Raw genomic sequence first — 16,625 nt, 5'->3', positions numbered from 1 at the left:
TTTCCTGTACCTTTTTTAAAAAATGCACTTTATCTTGCTCTGAACAGTATTTCTTTCTTCCTGCTCTTCCAGGGTAAAGCCAAGAAATCTCCAACATCTGTCAGTCATCCAAGAATAAAACAGGCTGAAGTCCGTTTGGATCCACAGTTCCATTTCCTAGGGTTTTTAATCCAAATTCTCAAACTCAAATTCCTCTCATAAGTGAAGAACTAACCATCATTTGTTGGACAAAGGAGCTGAGACATAAAGAAGTAATTCTGATGCTGAAGAGTTAATAATGCAGAATCCTAGGTCTCGACCTCAGAGATGTCAATGAAATAGATTTATTTAAAGACAAAGAAATGGTACTTTAACATTCTAAGCAATTTCCAGATAGCTCAGTGGTAAAGAATCCGCCTGCCAAGGCAGAAGATGCAAAAGATGTGGGTTTGATCCCTGGGTTGGGAAGATCCCCTGGAGGAGGAAATGGCAACCCACTTCAGTATTTTTGCCTGGAAAATTCCACGGACAGAGGCGGCTGGGAGCCTACAGTTCATGTGGTCACAAAGCTCTGGACACTACTGAGTGACTGAAGAAGCATGCACACCAGGTAATTCTAGAAAAGTGGGCTACTTTTTTAAGAAAAGAGATCAGTGCAGCAAGAGCTGAAAATGGCTGGAGTTGGAGAAGAAAGTCCCAGGGACTTGTTGATGTGTAGTCACCTGGAGAGGGGAGGGTAGGGGGAAGGTTCTGCATGAAGGACAGGGCTGCAGGGTATAGATGTAAACTGTTACTCCCCTTTTCAGCTGCTGTTCCCCACTAGACCCTGGGCAGTAAGGAAGGGGCAAGAAGTAGCCACTGTGTCAAACCTTTAGCACTAACCTGATTTCCCAAACCCTGCCGCTCTCATCCCACACCCTTGGGTGATTTCGTGCCTCACCTGTAAGCTCAGCCCCACTCTGGATGCCAACACTAGCAAATGGGATGAAAGCCACTTCGGTCAGGCTGAAACCTCAGGTGACTCAGTGGTAAAGAATTTACCTGCCGAGCATGAGATGCGGGGATTTGATCCCTGGGTCGGGAAGATCCCTTGGAAAAGGAAATGGCAACCCACTCCAGTATTCTTGCCTGGAAAATTCCATGGACAGAGGAGGCTGGGGGCCTACAGTCCATGGGGTCACAAAGAGGTGGAACCCCACCTCTGAGTGACTAACACAACAATAGGACAGTAATCCTCAACCTTTCCCCCTTGATATCTCTCAAAGCAATTTTTAAAGCAATCTCACTCATTTCTGAGTTGACATCTCAATTTCTCATCTTGAGTTTAAATTGCTGCAAAGCATTACTTTCTGGCATGTTGTATATTTTGACATTGTAAAATTGAACTGTCATTTAAAAATAAAATAAAAAATTGAACTGTCATGTGACTCTTAAACTAAGCAAAATCTAAAAGTTATGGTGTCTACCACTATTCTTCAGGGCTTCCCTGGTGGCTTAGTGGTAAAGAATCCACTTGCCAATGCCAGGGACACGGGTTTGATCCCTGGGTCTGGAAGATTCCTCGGAGGAGGAAATGGCAATCTACTCCATTATTCTTACCTGGAAAATCCCATGGACAGAGGAGCCTGGCAGGCCACAGTCCATAGGGTTGCAAAGAGTCAGACATGACTGAACGACAAAGCAACTATTCATTGATCTATTTAAAATATACACGAACAAGGAATTCTCTGGTGGTCCAGTGGTTACCAAGACTCAGTGTTTTCACTGCCAAGTTGGATCCTTGGTCTGCAAACTAAGATCCTGCAAGGTGCACGGTGAGGCCAAAATAAATAAAATAAAATATACGTGAACAAATACTTCTTTAATAATGATAAATTTTATAGCAATTTTTTCCTCTTGAAATCATATTTCCATCTGACTTCCTCCATATAATTTCATCCTAATACATTTTTCTTTTATTGATCACTCTATCATAGTTTCTCTATTATAATATATATTTATACATATATAGATAGATAAATTTATATTCACATATAATTTGATATTTAAAGTTTTTAAAATTTTCAATGACCAAAAGGATCTGAGTTGAAAAAAGTCCTCTGAGTCTGATTATCACTATAATTTTGGTAAGACCAACATAAATATATTGTAAATCATTGAACACAGAAAGTGAGTCCTACTGGAAATGCATCTCTAAATGAATAGAACTTATTCTAGTTTTTCTACAGATAAATACCACTTTATATTAGAATGAGCCAGAGTTCAGTCAGTTATAAAATTTTCTATTTTTATATATGAAAGCCCTGAGAAATCTTTTTCATGTAAATAATTATATGGAAATAGAAGGGGTTTGTTATAGCCATGCAATTCAGTTCTTTGAATCTTTCTGACCCAATTTTAATCATTTATCAACGGACAACTTGATCATACTCTTGAATTTTCTTAAAGCAAAGAAAGAAGAAATCATATGAGTTGCAAAAAGTTTATTGTACAATCATAAAATCATTTCATTTCTCCCACCAGCACCAGTGTTTCAAATAGTACCTTAGTGCCCTATAGGTTATTACATTCTAGGGCATGTTTTCTTGAAGGGGCCAAAAATGGGTTCTTGAATAATGAGAGAAAACAATTATTACTCTTTCTGCAAATAAAGAATAGATATGCATACAGAACCTGAACAAAAATACAGGGTATACATATGGTATTACATTTTTATGATGGGGATGATAAGGAAAAAATGACTGAAAATATCCTTAAGAGGCCATGATGGGGAAAACAAAGGCTGAGAAACACTGTTCAAAGGCAAAATCTCACTATTAGATTTGGAATGAGGAGAATTACACATTTTCCTTAAAGCAGGAAAGGGGCATTCATGAGAGAGAATGAGAAAGGGAGCCAGCTTTAGCCACAGATTAATTTTAGGAAAGAATTCATAACAAGTTATGTTAAATAAATTAGTATATGTAAAGTACTGGAACAAAGATAATTGCTAAATATCAGTTATCGTTGTTGTTTTGGACCATTATGAGCATCTGGAAATTGAGTCCCTTAAAACTGTCTTTATATTCCATAGGGGATAGTTATCCCCCAGGGAAACTTATATCTCACTTTCAAAACCGCTGAGTTAGATTAGAATCAGATGTTTATAGTGGAGACAGAAGGTAATAATGGTTACACTAGATAGAAATTTGTTTCTTTGTTCCACAGAAGTTGGAACTGATATGGTGGCTCCTGATCAGGATTCCGAAGTTCCGGTATCTTGTTTCTCTAGGATTTCACACTTGTATACAGGGTCACTCTCACCTTCCCTTCCAGTCCCTGGCAAACACCATTCTACCCTCTTCTTTTATGAGTTTAGCTTTTTTAGATTTTACATGAAAGAGATCATGCAGTATTTGTCTTTCTCTGACTGTCTTGTTTCACTCGGCATGTGTCCTCTACATTCATCTATGATGTCACAAGTAGCAAAATTTTCTTCTTTTTTGAAAGCTGAATGTTACCCCATTGTGTACAAGGTAACCCATAACCTTTCTCTACACCTTCTTGTCCTCAGTCTGTCCAACTCTTTGTGACCCCCATGGACTGTAGCCCTCCAGGCTCCTCTGTCCATGGGATTCTCTAGGCAAGAATACTGGAGTGGGGTGCCAGTTCCTTCTTCGGGAGATCTTCCTGACCCAGGGATCGAACTTGCATCTCTATTGTCTCCTGCACTGCAGGTGGATTCTTTACCCGCTAAGCCATTGGGGAAGCCACACCTTCTTATACTACATAATTAAAAATCAATTGTACATGGAAATCTGAAGGTATTGATTAATTGCTCATCTAATGTCTTAAGACCTGGAAGAGAAGTCAGGCACTGGTATTCAATGACTCTCGAGAGTGTATCACATGGAGCCTGTGAAAGGCACTGTAAACAGGTACCTAGCTGTATAACTGCCTATGCATTCTAAAAGGCCATGATGAGCTCTAACACAAGCTGAATGTATGATATGATATTATTTGATGAGAAACCTGTGTAGACCCATGTTATCACTCTTGCCAATTAGAATGGGAGCCTGATTTTTGTGACCGTATTTGTATCTAAGTAGAGGCAAATGATGATCAGGTGAAAGGGACAGTTTAAATTCAGTTGACAGCACACAAAACAAATTATTAAAAATATTAAGTAAAAATTATTTACTAGTTGATAGTAAGTAAGTTAAATAAGGGCAGGGGTCCATCAGGATGAGTTAGACTATACTGAAAAAACAAACAACACTTGTTCACAATCTTAAACAACTACAAACACATAAATATCCTTGAAAAGCTCTAATTATGACCACATAAAAGTATAGGAGACTCTGGACTTTCCTGATGGTGCAGTGGCTAAGACTGTGATTCAATGCAGTGACTGTGGGTTCCATCTCTGGTTGGGAAACTAAGGTCCTACATGCCTTGTGGTCAAAAACAAATAGATAAATTAATAGATATACCAATCAATCCTATAGGCAATCAACACTGCATATTCACTGGAAGGACTCATGCTGAAACTGAAGCTCCAATACTTTACTTGATGCGAAGAGCTGGCTCTCTGGAAAAGACCCTGATGCTGGGAAAGATTGAAGGCAGGAGAAGGAGACAGCAGACAATGAGATGGTGGGATGATATCACCAACTCAATGGACATGAGTTTGAACAAACTGGTAGATAGTGAAAGACAGAGAAGCCTGGCGTGCTGCAGTCCACGGGGTCGCAAAGAGTCAGACGTGACTGAACTACTGAACAACGGCATAGATTCCCTGGTGGCTCAGATGGTAAAAAATCTGCCTACAATATGGGAGATTTGATACCTGGATTGGGAAGATCCCCTGGAGAAGGGAATGGCAACCCTTTCCAGTATTCTTGCCTGCAGAACTCCATGGACAAAGGAGCCTGGCCTGTTGAAGTCCATGGGGTCGCAAAGACACGACTGAGTGACTAACACTTTCACACTTTCTTCATAGACATAGACAGAGATGTAGATACAAGACTTGCTTGATTTTTGTGTTTGAAACAGTAGAGTATCAACCCCTAAACAAAAATTTCTATGCTAAATTTATAGGGAAGGATGGGGAGTGAGGAAGGGGAGTTCCAGTCTCAGCACAACAGGCTTTCCCAGTGGAAACGGTATAAATCCAAAAGCCTTGATCTTCTCTGGGCCGAGATTATGGAATTCTCCCCCTGCCTTCCCAGCCCAGCCCTTGGCCTCTGGCACTGCCACACCTTCAGCAAGATCCCACTCAGCAGAACTGACAAACGGAGAGAATCAGTCTTGGAGTGGGGCTCCTGCAGATTGCAGCCTGTCATGGCCTCCCAGGTGTCTGTTGGATCTCCAAGCCTTTCCTTGTCCCAGAGCCACTTGGTGTGTGTTCCTGCTGCCGCACTCACACTCGCAGATGTCCCTAGAAGACCCTTTCTCTTCTCCTCTAGGAAGGATTCACCCTCTCTAGAATGTGATTCCTTTCAATTTATTTGTGTTCAATTTTTTTTTTTTGCTTTGTTTTGGTTTTTAAGAGTTTAGGAATAGGCTGTTTCTTTCTTTCTCTCTCTTTTTTGTTTTTTTGGCAGCACCCCCACAGCATGTGGAATCTTAATTCCCCCACCAGGTATTGAACCCATGCCCACTGCATTGGAAGCACAGAGTTAACCACCAGACCACTAGGGAAGTCCCCGTCAATGTTTTCTTTAACACACTTTTTGAAAAGTTTATCCATTTTTGTCTCAGCATTATAGAGAAAGCAATGGTCTTGATCTCCGCAAGGCAGCAGTGAGCAGTGGTGTGAAGCGAGATCTTAATTCCCTGCCCAGGAACTGACATTGGGAAGCCTGGATGAGAAGCAGGGATCCTAGCCACCAGACCTGCAAAGGCTAGAGGATAGAAGCTATTTTCCCCTGGATCTTTGCCCCCAGTGAAAAATGTATTTATCAGGAAGGCAGACACTGTAAATGCAGGTACAAAATTTATTACTAGAGACATACCACAACAACAAGTGGGAGAGCAGGCAGAGAAACAATGTGTTTAGTTAGGACAGAAGCAAGGCAGACATGCATCCCTAGAGAGAAAGGGTATGGGCATCCCCCACAGTACGGAAAAGTATAAAAACGGCAGTTAAGTCATTCATACAAATCAGCTCTTCTGGATCTTTGTCTCCCTTCACACCCAGTATCTGGTTTCTTTTTCCACACCTGACCTACCCTGGTATACCCCGCTGGTGCACATGCATCCCTCAGCCAAGATGGATCTTGAAGTGAAGGCTTCTGGGAGGAGCAAGACTTATTATGGCCTGGCATTATCCTCTGACTTTGACCCATAAGGAGTCTTTCTGTGCATGTGTAGTGTCTCCCTTGTCCCAAAAAGGGGAAAACAGAGATCTCTTCAGCCTTTATTCAAACAGAGCTTTGCCCCCTCTTTGTCCTTGCCAGGCCTATTTTCTTAAGGTGTTTACAAGAAATGAGCACTGGCTTTTTACCCTGTCTCTGTTGTTACTTCCATTTTGGAGGGCCAACAGGAGGCTGATTGTAAATGCCTTAACTGGAGCCCACTTATCTCTCAGAAAATGCTAACAGTTGTAAGTACCCAGCATGAAATCCACTTCTTCCTGCCCCATTGAATGCAAACAGGAGGCCAGCTGTAAAGGTACAACCTGGAGCCCATCTATCTCCTACCTTAGTCTATACCAACTATCTACAGGAAGTTGGAAGAATCACTTTGAAAAAGCAGATTTTGTCCTCCCTGTTTAGGCTCATACAGTGGAAATTACACTGGCTGTTATTCCATATCCTCTAGTGATTTTGTTTGGACATCATGTGGAATAATTTTCTTTCTCTCATGTGCTTTAGCTGAAAATCCAAATTTCCTGAACATGATTATCTACTGCAGAAGGCCCAGATTGGTGGATGTTTTCTGCAGATATATTTTCTTTAGCTTGTACGTGTGTGTGTGTGTGTGTGTGTGTTCACACATTTAATTTTAATTTGTTTGCAATATTTAAAAATTGAGGTTTTTCACATGAACATTTCTATGTCCACATTTTCATTTGTCAAGAGTGACCTCTGAAAGCATTGGTTGGTCTTGCACTCCTGCATGGCCATGATGAGCTGAAGTAGAACAGTGACCCCCACCCATAGGACCTGCACTCTTATTACCTGCCTATAGGCATTTGAAGTTGCAACTCCTGATCTAATGAGTGAATTGGAACTGACATGAGGGAAGGCTCCACAATGGCATCCCATTGTACTTGGAATAAATCCAAGAATACATCCAGGTCCATGCCATGACCTAAAAAACCCTGCATGGTCTGGTCCCTGCCCCCTCCTCCCCCTGACTCACTCCACTGTCACCTTGCTGCCCTTCAGATCTGTTAAACATACCCCAGCTCAGGCCTTGGCTATTTCCTCTTCACCTCTGTTTCCCCTCAGAGAATCACATGGCTCAGTTCCTAACTTTATTCATGTCTCAGCTCAAACATCACCCCTCAGAGAGGATTTTCCTGGCTGTCCCAACTAAAGTAGCACTTCTTACAACTCTATTTGGGCTTCCCAGGTGGCAATAGTGGCAAAGAACCCGACTACTAATGCAGGAGACATAAGAGGTGTGGGTCTGATCCCTGCATCAGGAATATCCCCTGAAGGAGAGCATGGCAACCCACTCCAGTGTTCTTGGCTGGAGAATCCCATGGACAGGAGTCTGGTGGGCTACAATCCATATAGTCCCAAAGAGTCAGACACAACTTAAGCAACGAAGCATGCACATGACTCTATTTGGGTAGAACATGTCTATCTGAAATTTTATCTATTTGTTAGATTGCTGTCTGTCTTACAGCAATAAATAAATAAATCACCCACACTATTTATTACATTTTATTTATGTCTATAGCTCTCCAATGTTTTTTAAATGCTCTTTTCATCCATGTTTGTCTCAGTGTTATACAGAAAGAATGGTCTATTCCAACCATCTGTAGCCTAACAGAGAATCACTTTGTAGAAGTAGATTCTGTCTTCCCTGATTAGACTCATATAGTGGAAATTGTACTGGCTGCTATTCCACATCCTCTACTAACTTTGTTTGGATATCATGTGGAATTTTCTTTCTCTCAGAACCCAGATATGAGTTCTGTGAGGACAAATATTCTTTTCTTTTTCTTTTTCACTTCTGTACCCCAGCAGCTGCATGACTGCCTTTCACTTATATATTGTCAAATAAATAGATGCCTGAATGGTGGCTTTTTTTTTTTTTTACTCATGGACCAATTATTCCAAAAGGAATAATTTTCTTTTCAGAGAAAGGAGGGAGTTGAATTCATCAACTCTAACATCACTTCTAATTTGAACCTTTTGTTCTTCTCACCATCATCCTCATAGCAATTTGTAGGTTTTAATCTAGCCTCCCTGTCCTCTTGGGAAACACCCCAAAATGCCCATTTTACAGACATGGAGAGAAATGTGAATAATGTCATTCCCAGTGGTAAAAAGTAAGACAGGCAGCTTCACATGCAAAGGAGGAGATCTGAGGCTGACATGTCTCCAGAGAGGTGAGATGGAGGTAGAATGAGAAAGTCCTCAGCATCCTCATCAAGATACAGACAAGCTCCCATGGTCTGTAGGGGAGTATAACAGTGAACGAGAGATGAGCTGCCTGACTCCACTTTAGAAGCCCCAGTGGCTACAGGCTACTAGAACCTCTATAAGTCCAGACATGCCAGATGAATTAATGGATGGAGAAATGGATAAAAGTAAATTTTACCTCAAGCCAAAACTGTTCAAGAGTGTGGGCCCGTGCTGACTTGTTCTTGCCCCAAGTTCAGATCTGACTTATTCAATATGGGAGCCACCAGCTAGATGTAGTTAAATTAATCAAAATTAAAGTGTAGAAACTGGTTCCTCAATTGCACTAGCTACATTTCAAGTGCTAATAGCCACATGGAGCTACTGGCTACCCATTAGGCAGAACTAATCACAGAACATTGCATCTAAGCGCTCTTGTGCAGTTCTTACTAGAGGCAGCCAAGCACCTGACTTCCCACTGTCTGATCTTACATCCCAGTTGCTTTTCACTAGAACTTCCACATTCTCCCTTTCTTGCTGAAAGCATTCACAATCTATGAGAACATGACCATTAAACAAAATGGAGTCAGTGAAGTTCTGAGAAATAGCCCAAGACTGGCTGCAACTTTTCCCAGTTTATGAAATGGCTACTCAGCACCCCAGTTCCATCTCGGACTCACTTCTTTGGAACTACTATGGACTCCAGGGCACCAATGTGTCGTGGGAGCCCAGGTCTTTCCCTGTGGCTTCCCACTGTTCCCAAGGGCCTGGACATTACTCAACCATGTCCCGCTGAGCATCACAAATCACCCTCTATCTTTAAAAAAAAAAAGGCAGACTCACTGGAGTTACTCCAATTCACTTTTTTTCTTTGAATTCATGACTTCTTTTGATGTTTATCAACACATCACGACCTAGCATGCTTGCCAAGATCGTGTCTAGGCTTTGGTGATGTATCATCTCCCCATAGCTTATTGCAGGAACTTCCCACCTCTTTTGGGGTCCAAAAGATCCTTGAGCAGCCCAAGTTGGCAAGATGCCAGGAAACAAGGCCCCTGCTCTCAGCTCAACATCTTACTCATGAGCCTTTGAGAGTTAGTGCATCTTAAGGAAGGATTCCAGGAAGGTGTTTGGCTTTGGAATAAGTACAAAGGTCAGCTACGGAAGTTAAATAAGCCAGGAAATCGTGCTTATGGCCAGCACGAGACAAGGTGATGAAGTTGAAGTGTTGATCGCTGGCTTCTCTTCAAGCGCCCCTGAGAAACTTCTCTTTTATTTTTCCCTTTTGTCCCCTTGCTTCAAGCTTGTCCAGGACTCTATCCTGCCTGCTCACTCCTTCAGGGCAGTAACGTTGGGGCTGTTTATCTGCTTTTCTCTCCCATGGAAATTTTATTGGTTAAGACCAACCAGCTTAAACAAGTTAATTTGCTTAAAGATAAGAACCCTTTTCCTGGTTCCAAAGACGGGCTTCAGAGGGCAGTGAAGACTAAGATACCACAATTTTGTGTGTGTGTTTTTATGGAACAGTGAATGACAGTGTTAGTCATTCAGTCAGGTCCGACTCTTTGCAACCCCATGGACTGTAGCCCACTAGGCTCCTCTGTCCATGGAATTCTCCAGGCAAGAATATTGAACTGGGTAGTCATTCCCTTCTCCAGGGGATCTTCCCAACCCAGAGACTGAACCCTGGTCTGCATTGCAGGCAGATTCTTTACCATCTGAGCCACCAGGAAAGCCCCTGAAGTATGAAAGTGAAAGTCACTCACTCATGTCCGACTCTCTGAGTCCCTTTTGTCACCCAACAAAGAGACTTGGATTTCATCAGGTTCTAAAAATATGTCCATGATCTCAAAAAAGGTTGAAGCCACTGCTGGTGAATATTATTAGTTGATCATTGCAGGGGGGGTTCTTCTCAGGTCATGTTTGCTTTTAACCACAGTGTGAAGGAGAAATCATCCTCTGATAAATATTTCTGCCTCAGGAAATAATAATAGGGAAGTTTTAGGGCCAGAGGCAAGAAAGGTCAGAAAGCCCCTTCAGAGCGGGAAGCAACCTCTTACTGCCTTTGGGGTCATATGCAACCATCTCCACTTAGGGTCAAGGGAAGCTTCTCTAGGTTGCATTGCTTTTCTCAGAATATAAAACCTTTCCACTCTCCATAAAGAAAATGTATGTTTTCTCCCACGGTAAGCGGGAGTAGGAATAAATTGAAAGATTGGGATTGACACACACACACACTACATATATAAAATAGATAACTAGTAAGGACCTACTGTATAGCACAAGGAACTCTGCTCAATACTCTGTAATAGCCTATATGGGAAAAGAATCTCAAAAAGAGTGGATAGATGTATAACTGATTCACTTTGCTGTATACCTGAAACTAACACAACATTGTAAATCAAGTATACTCCAATTTTAAAAATGTATGTTTGCTTTAGAAATTTTAAAAAAAATGAATCAGGCTTAAGAGGTTACAGGTGAATTCTGTGAAGTGGTGGCGGGGCGTGCTGAGGGACCAGGAGACAGTTTTTGTCCCCTCCCTACCATTCATTTGCTGAGCAAACTGCTGAGAATGCTTAGCCTCTCTCAGCCTCAGTTTTCTCATTTCTAAAGAAAATCTGTGCAACCCTCTCCAGTCCTGTGATTCTAAGAAAGATGCCAAAAGTCTACTTTCAATAAAAATTTTGTACTGCCCTTTATTGAGATGGAGCAGTTGTTTTTAATAGCTGGATGTGGGGGGGTGAGAGGGGATATCCAACCAAACACTAAGTTGTTTTCTTCCTTTTTAGTATGTTAGCATCTTGTCCGAAGGAGCAAAATCTGCTCTTGAAAGCTTCAAAACAGTTTGTGGTGGGATTGCGATTTTTGTCTCCGAAAGATTAATTGGAAACAAACTCTAAGGAAGAAAATTCAAAGCCCATTCTATGCTTCCTGCCTTTCAGATCTTCTAACATGTAAATGGACCATTACAAAGAGGATTAGTCATTAGAATGGTCTGCGTGAAGACCAGCATTCAGCGATCCTTTCCTCCTCGCCAGAGTCCTGAGTGACCAGCATCTTTAATGGCTTTCTTTTCAGTTTGCAGGAGGACGAGCCGCATACTAACTCCAGATCCTGTGTGCTCAACTTTAATTAACAACAATCTTAACAAACCAGAGGCTCTTCCCCACCCTCAGATTGTGCCTTAAGTCAGAACAAAAAGTGGCAGCGATGGGCACTCCAGATATCCACACTCAGGAAATATAATGATTGTTTTTTTAATTTAAGGATGCTGCTTTTGAACCCTGGATTCTTGCTGGCCCTTCCCATATTTGCTTCTGTTCTATTTCTTATCTGGTTCACCTTTTTATACTTAAGTACTAGGCTTGAGGGTTTTGTTTTCCTGGCAAATTTCCCTAGATGATTGCAGTTTTCTGATTGCTTAATTCTTCCCATCACTGGTCTTTTCCCCTTCTTTTCTTCTTCTGATACAGAGACACCTCCTTACTTAGCAATCTCAGATTTTCTAGCATGACTGAGAACCAGGAGGCAAGCCAGCAGCACCATTGAATAGACAAGGTCTTCATATCAGAGCTGTGATATGTTAACCTTCACTCAAACCAGTTTCCTTTCACATTACATATAATTCTATCTGGTGGGGGGTGGGGTGGCGGGGAAGCAATGTCAAGCATTTAAGTGTGCGGTGGAGAGGAAGGGCCGGGCAGGCATGGGAGAGACGTCTCCAACCACTAGCCTATCAGGCAATGAGATAGGAAAGAGAAGGCAGTGAAAAAGAAATAAAAGGAGTATCAAAGGATCTTTGCAATCTAGAATATTTAATAGTGAGGTAAAAGAATCATTTACCTCAGTGGTAACTAATCTGAACAGCAGCCTATCTGGAATAGGAGTTCAATTCAGTCATTCAGCCATGTCTGACTGTTTCTGACCCCATGGACTGCAGCACACCAGGCTTCCATGTCCATCACCAACTCCCCGAGCTTGCTCAAACTCATGTCCATCAAGTCAATGATGCCATCCAACCTTCTCATCCTCTGTTGTCCCCTTTTCCTCCTACCTTCAATCTTTCCCAGCATCAGGGTCTTTTCCAATGAGTCAGTTCTTTGTATCAGGAGGCCAAAGTATTGGAGCTTCAGCTTCAGCATCAGTCCTTCCAATGAATATTCAGGACTGATTTCCTTTAGGTTTGACTGGTTGCATCTCCTTGCAGTCCAGTCCAAGGGACTCTCAGGAGTCTTCTCCAACACCATAGTTCAAAAGCATCAATTCTTTGGTGCTCAGCTTTCTTTATAGTCCAACTCTCACATCCATACATGACTACCAGAAAAACCATAGCTTTGACTAGGCAGACCTTTGCTGGCAAAGTAATGTCTCTGCTTTTTAATAAGCTGTCTAGGTTGGTCATAGCTTTCCTTCCAAGGAGTAAGCGTCTTTTAATTTCATGGCTACAGTCACTATCTACAGTGATTTTGGAGCCCCCCAAAATAAAGTCTCTCACTGTTTCCATTGTTTCCCTATCTATTTCCCATGAAGTGATGGGATCAGATGCCATGATCTTAGTTTTTTCAATGTTGAGTTTCAAGCCAACTTTTTCACTCTCCTCTTTCACTTTCATCAAGAAGCTCTTTAGTTCTTCTTCACTTTTTGCCATAAGGGGGTGTCATATGCATATCTGAGGTTATTAATATTTCTCCCAGCAATCTTGATTCCAGCTTGGGCTTCATCTAGCCCAGCATTTTGCATGATGCACTGTGCATATAACTTAAATAAGCAGGGTGACAGTATACAGCCTTGAAGTACTCCTTTTCCAATTTGGAACCAGTCTGTTGTTCCAAGTCCACTTCTTGACCTGCATACAGGTTTCTCAGGAGGCAAGTAAGGTGGTCTGGTATTCACATCTCTTTAAGAATTGCCCACAGTTTGTTGTGATCCACAGTCAAAGGCTTTGGCATAGTCAATAAACTCATAATTCAATAAATAATAATTCAAGAAAATTAGAGATAGCAAGGGAACATTTCATGCAAGGATGGGCACAATAAAGGACAGAAATGGTATGGACCTAAAAGAAGCAGAAGATATTAAGAAGAGGTTGCAAGAATACACAGAAGAACTATACAAATATCTTCATGACCCAGGTAACCATGATCATTCACCTAGAGTCAGACATCTTGGAATTCAAAGTCAAGTGGGCTTTAGGAAGCATCACTATGAACAAAGCTAGTGGAGGTGATGGAATTCCAGTTGAGCTATTTCAAATCCTAAGAGATGATGCTCTGAGAGTGCTGCACTCAATATGCCAAAAACTTTGGAAAACTCAGCAGTGACCACAGGACTGGAAAAGGTCAGTTTTCATTCCAATCCCAAAGAAAAGCAATGCCAGAGAATGCCCAAACTACTGCACAATTGCACTCATCTCACACGCTAGCAAAATAATGCTCAAAATTCTTCAAGCCAGGCTTCAACAGTATGTGAACTGTGAACTTCTAGACGTCCAAGCTGGATTTAGAAAAACAGAGGAACCAGAGGTCAAATTGCCGACATCTGTTGTATCATAGAAAAAGCAAGAGAGTTGCAGAAAAACATATATTTCTGCTTTATTGACTATGCCAAAGTCTTTGACTCTGTGGAATGGGACTGGGATGGATTATCAATTTAGCTTGGAAATGGGACAAATAACAAACTGATTGAGAAGACCTATTTCACTTAAGTTTCCCATAACCACTCTTCCTTTTAAATTTTGGTGTAATAGCTGAGCAAATGACTATTGAGTGTATTTTTGCCATTCTCTTGTAGTTGGGTGTGGCCAGTGAGACATGCGTAGCCATGATATGGATAACACCCAGGTCATGCCCTTCTTTGAAAGGAAGACTCATGCTTTCTTTCCCTCATCAAGTGGCTTGGATTGGAAGCTGTACCCAGAGTTGGGACAGACAGTCACATATTAAGGATGGCAGAGCAACAAGAAAGAGTTTGGGTCACTGACACAGAGCCACCACATCATCTTATACTGCTTATGTTTACATAGTTTGGGGATTTTTGTTTGTGGCTATTTATGTGTTTGTTTTGCTTTGTTTAAAATCCCTTGAAGGCTTTTCTAAAAATATTTATTTTTATTTATTTATTTATTTGGCTATGCCGAGTCTCAGTTGCAGCACTCATATCTTCAATCATGGTGCGGCATGCAGTATCTTTAGTTGCAGCCTGTGGGGTCTGAATGTTGAGTTTTAATCCAACTTTTTCACTCTCTTCTTTCACTTTCATCAAGAGGCTCTTTAGTTCTTCGCTTTCTGCCATAAGGGTGGTGTCATCTGCATATCTGAGATTATTGATATTTCTCCCAGAAATCTTGATTCCAGCTTGGGCTTCATCCAGCCTGGAATTTTGCATGATGTTAAATAAGCAGGGTGACAATATACAGCCTTAATGTACTCCTTTCCCAATTTGGAACCAGTCTGTTGTTCCCATGTCCCCTTCTTGACCTGCATACAGATTTCTCAGGAGGCAGGTAAAGTGGTCTGTTATTTCCCATCTTTTTAAGAATTTTCCATAGTTTGTTGCAATCCACACAGTCGTGTAGTCAATAAAGCAGAAGTAGATTGTTTCTGGAATGCTCATGCTTTTTCGATGATCCAATGGATGGTGATAATTTGATCTCATCATCTCATGTTCATGGCATTTGGTCCCATCACTTCATGGCAAATAGATGGAGAAATAACGGAAACAGTGAGAGACTTTATTTTGGGGGACTCCAAAATCACTGCAGATGTTGAAATTAAAAGATGTTTGCTCCTTGGAAGAAAAGCTATGACCAACCTAGACAGCATATTAAAAAGCAGAGACATCACTTTGCCAACAAAACTCCATCTAGTCAAAACCATGGTTTTTCCAGTAGTCATGTATGGGTGTGAGAGTTGGACTGTGAAGAAAGCTGAGTGCCGAAGAATTGATGCTTTTGAACTGCGGTGTTGGAGAAGACTCTTAAGAGACCCTTGGACTGCAAGGAGATCAAACCAATCCATCCTAAAGGAAATCAGTCCTGAATGCTCATTGGAAGGACTGATGCTGAAGCTGAAGCTCCAATCCTTTGGCCACCTGATGCGAAGAACCGACTCATCAGGAAAAACCCTGATGCTGGGAAAGATTGAAGGCGGGAGGAAAAGGGAACAACAGAAGACGAGATGGTTGGATGGCATCACCAACTCAACGCACATGGTTGAGTAAGTTCTGGGAGTTGGTGATGGACAGGGAAGTCTGGTGTACTGCAGTCCATGGAGTCAGAAAGAGTCAGACATGACTGAGTGACTGAATTGAACAGAACTGTGGGGTCTAATTCCCTGGCCAGAAACTGAATCCCAGCCCCTGAGTTGGAAGTGTGGCGTCTTAGCCACTGTACCATCAGAAAAGTTCTGTCTGCTCAACTTTTTGATCAGGACATAAGTTTGCTTTGTTTATGCTACTGATATTTTGTTTTTTAGCAGCAAAATCTACTTCCTAATCAATCAGCTAACAAAACTTCTAACTAGGGATACGATTTGGGGGTCCCATTGATTATGCCCCCAAATTTCACTTTTCCTTCTCTCCTTTGGCAGTGGCCATGTGATGAAATGATAAAAGGATTTGAAGCTCAACCTTGGCTCCACTAATTACTAACTTTTCATTACAAACTGAGAATTCTAAGTCACTCAGTCATGTCCGACTCTTAGTGACCCCATGGAACAGGTGCAGCCTACCAGGCTCCTCCGTCCATGGGATTTTTCAGGCAAGAGTACTGGAGTGGGGTGCCATCGCCTTCTCCGAGAATTCTAAGAGTTAATATTTAATAATGTTTCTGCACTGTGCTTGTTTATGTGCATTATCTCATTTAACTCTCACAACAACTTTATGAGGTAGGTACTGATACTATTCTAATCTTGGAGATCCAGCTAAGCACCTTTCCAGAAAGCTTTCAGATGATGAGATGCAAAGCAGGGTTTTGGACCCAAAGTTTCATGAGAGCCAGCAACGCTTAACCACCTCCCTTTGCACCAAACTTTCTGCCTTGGTGAGAGTTTCAAGGCTGAAATACAGCACCAAGAACATAGCTGT

The 16,625-nt window shown here is 41.7% G+C and overlaps 1 long non-coding RNA gene across 1 annotated transcript in view; it reads left to right on the top strand.

Annotated features, from left to right (window-relative positions):
* The window catches only part of LOC138421546 (uncharacterized), an 81,367-nt gene extending 79,966 nt beyond the window's left edge, over positions 1-1,401 (top strand). Inside the window, exon 3 of the long non-coding RNA XR_011249534.1 lies at positions 73-1,401. This is a non-coding gene — a long non-coding RNA (uncharacterized lncRNA). The remainder of the gene's footprint in view (positions 1-72) is intronic.
* The last annotated feature ends 15,224 nt before the right edge of the window (positions 1,402-16,625 follow it).

Source organism: Ovis canadensis, chromosome 16, assembly GCF_042477335.2.
Source record: "Ovis canadensis isolate MfBH-ARS-UI-01 breed Bighorn chromosome 16, ARS-UI_OviCan_v2, whole genome shotgun sequence".
Lineage (NCBI taxonomy): Eukaryota > Metazoa > Chordata > Mammalia > Artiodactyla > Bovidae > Ovis > Ovis canadensis.
The sequence above is the reverse complement of the archived record's forward strand: the minus strand, read 5'-3'. Positions and strand labels throughout refer to the sequence as shown.